At 27.6% G+C, this 5,000-nt stretch overlaps 1 protein-coding gene across 5 annotated transcripts in view; it reads left to right on the top strand.

The window, feature by feature from the left end:
* Positions 1 to 1,314, top strand: part of myo9ab (myosin IXAb) — a 195,399-nt gene extending 194,085 nt beyond the window's left edge. For 4 of the 5 annotated variants that reach the window (XM_062063308.1, XM_062063307.1, XM_062063306.1 and 1 more), the window contains one exon: positions 1 to 1,313. This exon is cut by the window's left edge and continues 752 nt beyond it. The gene's annotated coding sequence lies outside the window, so the exon portion shown is untranslated. The other variant, XM_062063305.1, reaches the window with a different exon arrangement.
* Positions 1,315 to 5,000: the final 3,686 nt, after the last annotated feature.

Here is a 5,000-nt window from a genome sequence, read left to right as displayed (position 1 = left end):
GTACACAGGAAGTGTGTGAAGGGGGATGGGGCTCCTCCTCCGCTCTTTTCCCAAAATGTGTCAAAATCAGGTTTCACTTTGGTTTCCGTGCTCTTTCCTTTCTCTCCTCGCTCGGTTTCCATTCCAGGGAAACGTTTGACCCGTCCTCTCGTGCACTCTGGACGAGTCACAGCAGGAAGGAACCAAAAAAAAACAACAAAAAACATTTCCGCTCGATCAGTGTTACGACATCAGGACTTGAATTTTCTTGTTGCGTTGTCGCTGTAAATTGTGCGTTTCGGTGTCTTGTTGATGTTGGATTAACACGGTATGTGTGTGCGCGCAGGTTTTCTTCCGTTTGACTGCGTGAATGAAGTATCAGCTCTCTCTCACACGCACACACACACACACACACACACACACACACACACACACACACACACACACACACACACACACACACACACACACAGGTTTACAGTCCGGGCCAATGGCAACAAGGTCATAGCAGAGATTACACAGCAAACAGATGTGCAGACTTTCAACTTGATTTATTTACCAGGGGCGTCCAAACATTTTCCTTGGGGGGGGGGGGGGGCGCATAATAAAAAATCTAAATAGAGGGGGGCACCTTGATATTTTTACTTTTTTTTTTTTTATTTTGTAAAAAGGCAAAAAAAAAAATATTTATGTGTATTTAAAAAGTTTTTCATTAGTAGCTTTTTCTCTCGATAGTGCCTTTCTGCTGGGGTTAATTTGACTTGTGCAATGGACGTAAATGCACTTTGGACACCCCCCATGTAGGAATTTTACAAAAGTACTCAGCCAAATGGAATAACAAAATGATGCTTGTTTTTCTTTCCTCGACAAATGAGTCATATTTGATGTTTTTCTGTCGCAAAGCTGAAAGTCTTCACATCTTGATTGTGTTATTTTTCCCTCCCCTTCTGGGCCCGCCGAGCGACACTTGTAATGCTTCTGGGTCAAAGTTCACAGCATACACGTCGCCCAAAATGACTTTTTTTGTTTCTTTTCTTGAGCTCAACTTCAAAAAGCTTCCACCCACTCCCAACTTTTTGTAGCATTTAAGCAGAACCCAAAGCTGATCTTCATATTTTGTCAAAGGAGAAAGACCAAAAGAAAAAAAGGAAGGCATGTTCTGCTTTCTCCTTTTGGTTCCTCTTTTCTACACCGTGTACGTATGGAAGTACTACTTTATTTATGGACATGTATACTGCAGTTCTGGCTTATGAAGGATACATTATCCTGTGTACGGTTCATTGCCACGTCAAAGCCAGGAAATAAAAATAAAATGGAATAAATAAATACAATTGTCTCTTGCCTTTGCCACAAGGTGGAATTGAAGTTTTTTTAAGATGCATTATTATTAAACTATACTATTTTTTCGTGTATATAGATTAATATTTTAAGGAATTTGATTGATTTGGTGATTTTTGGCTTTATTTTTGGCATATGATTAGAATCAGAATAAAATACATTTAATACAAAAAGTTATAAATACATTTATAATGAATATACAAATGTATTTTAAAATATGTGCATGGTTCTGTGATGTTTGCCTTTTAATTGTTTGCACATGAATACAGTCAGTTAAAAAACAATTAAAAAATAAATGTATCAGAGTAAAATAAATTTAATAATTAAAAAAATATATAAATTAATTATCTATATACCTATATATTACAAGATATTGGTATGATTTTTCCCTTTAATATTTTCCACATGAATAAAATTAGAGTAAAAACAAGTTATATGTATATTAAATAAAAAAAAATCAAGATATTTAAATGATGATGTGATTTTTCTTACAAATGTTTAAATACATTTAATAATTAGGAATAAATATGAATGATATATTTCAAGACATTTGCATGATTTTATGATTGTTTTCTTAAATTTTTGGCACATGAATAAAATCAGAGTAAAAAAAAGAATTTAAAAAAAATGTATACGGTATACATAAATATTTCAAGATATTTAAATGATTTTCCTTTTAATTTTTTGTGCATAATAAATTCACTATGTATATACATATATCAAGATATTTGCTTGATTTTATGATTTTTCCCTTTAATATTTGGCACATGAATAAAATCAGATTAAAAAAACAAAACAAATGTATATACATAAATATTTCAAGATATTTAAATGTGATTTTTCTTAAAATGTTTTGTGCATGATTAGAATCAGAGTAAAAAAAATTAATAATTTAGAATAAATAAGTAAATTATGTATATATTTCAAGACATTTACATTATTTTTTTTTTCTCTTTGATATTTGGCACATGAGTAAAAAAAAATGTATATACCTAAATATTTCAAGATATTTAAATGATGTGATTTTTTTCATTTTGTTTTTTTGCGCATGATTAATCAGAGTAGAATAAATGTAATAATAAAAAAATTCAACATCTAAACATATGTACACATATTTCAAGATAAAGGTTTGTGATTATTTTGCGGTTCATTTTTTGCACATGATTAGAATCAGTAAAATTGTATAATTAATAAAACATTTATAATGTATATACACATTTTTTGCACATAAGAGTAAAATAAATGTATTAATGAAAATGTAATGAATACATTAATAATGTATAAACATACACTACCGTTCAAAAGTTTGGGGTCACCCCAAACAATTTTGTGGAATAGCCTTCATTTCTAAGAACAAGAATAGACTTTCGAGTTTCAGATGAAAGTTCTCTTTTTCTGGCCATTTTGAGCGTTTAATCGACCCCACAAATGTGATGCTCCAGAAACTCAATCTGCTCAAAGGAAGGTCAGTTTTGTAGCTTCTGTAACGAGCTAAACTGTTTTCAGATGTGTGAAAATGATTGCACAAGGGTTTTCTAATCATCAATTAGCCTTCTGAGCCAATGAGCAAACACATTGTACCATTAGAACACTGGAGTGATAGTTGCTGGAAATGGGCCTCTATACACCTATGTAGATATTGCACCAAAAACCAGACATTTGCAGCTAGAATAGTCATTTACCACATTAGCAATGTATAGAGTGTATTTCTTTAAAGTTAAGACTAGTTTAAAGTTATCTTCATTGAAAAATAAGGACATTTCAATGTGACCCTAAACTTTTGAACGGTAGTGTATATATTTCAGGATATTTGTATGATTTTCTGATGTTTACCTTTAATGGTTTGCACATGATTACAATCAGTGTAAAATAAATTTAATAATAAAACATTATGTTTACACATATATATTTCAAGATATTTAAATGATTTGACGATTTTAATCGTTTACTTTTTTTTACATGATTAAAGGGTGAAATACAGTTAACAATAAAAATGTTATGAATACATTTATAATGTATATACAATATATATTTCAAGATATTTGCATGATTGTGTGATTTGTGCCTTCATTTTTTTGCACCTGAGTGAAATCAGAGTAAAATAAATTAAATTATTTAAATATATATATATTTTTCAAAATATTTGCATGATTTTGGGATTTTGGCCTTTATTTTTTTGCACATGATTACGATCAGAGTAAAAAACTAATGTAATAATAAATAAAATTGTAATGTTTATACATCTATATTTCAAGATATTTGAATGATTTTATGATTTTTGCCTTTATTTATTTTTTTACATGATTAGAGGGTAAAATAAATTTGATAATAAAAAAATAAATGTATAATGTATATACATATATATTTCAAGATATAGGTATGATTTTTGTGGATGTGTGCCTTTAATGTTTTGCACATAAGAGTAAAATAAATGTAATAATACACATGTAATGAATACATTCATAATGTATATGCATATATATATATATATATATGTCAAGATATTTGCATAATTTTGTGATTTTTGCCTTTATTTTTTTGCACATGATTAGAATCAGAGTAAAATTAATGTAATAATAAATACATTCATAATAATCTTTTGCAAATGATTAGGAGCTGAGTAAAATAAATGTAATAATAAATAAATGCATAATAATATTTTGCACATGATTAGAATCAGTACAATTAATGTAATAATAAATACATTCATAATAATAATTTGCACATGATTAGAAGCTGAGTAAAGTTAATGTAATAATAACTACATCCATAATCTTTTGCACATGATTAGAATCAGAGTACAGTACAATTAATGTAATAATAAATACATTCATAATAATATTTTGCACATGACTAGAATTCAGAGTACAATTAATGTAATAATAAATAAATTCATAATAGTTTGCACATAATTAGAATCAGAGTAAAATTATTGTAATAATAAATAAATTAATAATAATATTTTGCACATGATTAGAAGTTGAGTAAAATTAATGTAATAATAAATACATTCATATTAATCTTTTGCACATGATTAGAATTAGAGTACAGTACAATTAATGTAATACATTCATAATATTTTGCCAATGATTAGAATCAGAGTAAAACTAATGTAATAATAAATACATTCATAATAATATTTTGCACATGATTAGAATCAGAGTACAATTAACGTAATAATAAATACATTCATAATATTTTGAACATGATTAGAATCAGAGTAAAATTAATGTAATAATAAATACATTTGTAATAATATTTTGAACATGATTAGGAGCTTAGTACAATTAATGTAATAAATAAATGAATAATAATATTTTGCACATGATTAGGATCAGAGTAAAATTAATGTAATAATAAATACATTTGTAATAATATTTTGAACATGATTAGGAGCTGAGTACAATTAATGTAATAAATAAATGAATAATAATATTTTGCACATGATTAGGATCAGAGTACAATTAATGTAATAAATACATTCATAATAACTTTTTGCACATGATTAGAAGCAGAGTAAAATTAATGTAATAATAAATTCATAATAATCTTTTGCACATGATTAGAAGCTGAGTACAATTAATGTAATAATAAATAAATGTATAGTAATATTTTGCACATGATTAGAATCAGAGTACAATTAATGTAATAATAAATACATTCATAGTAATATTTTGCACATG

This window comes from Entelurus aequoreus, linkage group LG11 (genome assembly GCF_033978785.1).
Source record: "Entelurus aequoreus isolate RoL-2023_Sb linkage group LG11, RoL_Eaeq_v1.1, whole genome shotgun sequence".
NCBI classification, from domain to species: domain Eukaryota; kingdom Metazoa; phylum Chordata; class Actinopteri; order Syngnathiformes; family Syngnathidae; genus Entelurus; species Entelurus aequoreus.
This window is presented reverse-complemented; position numbering and strand designations above follow the sequence as displayed.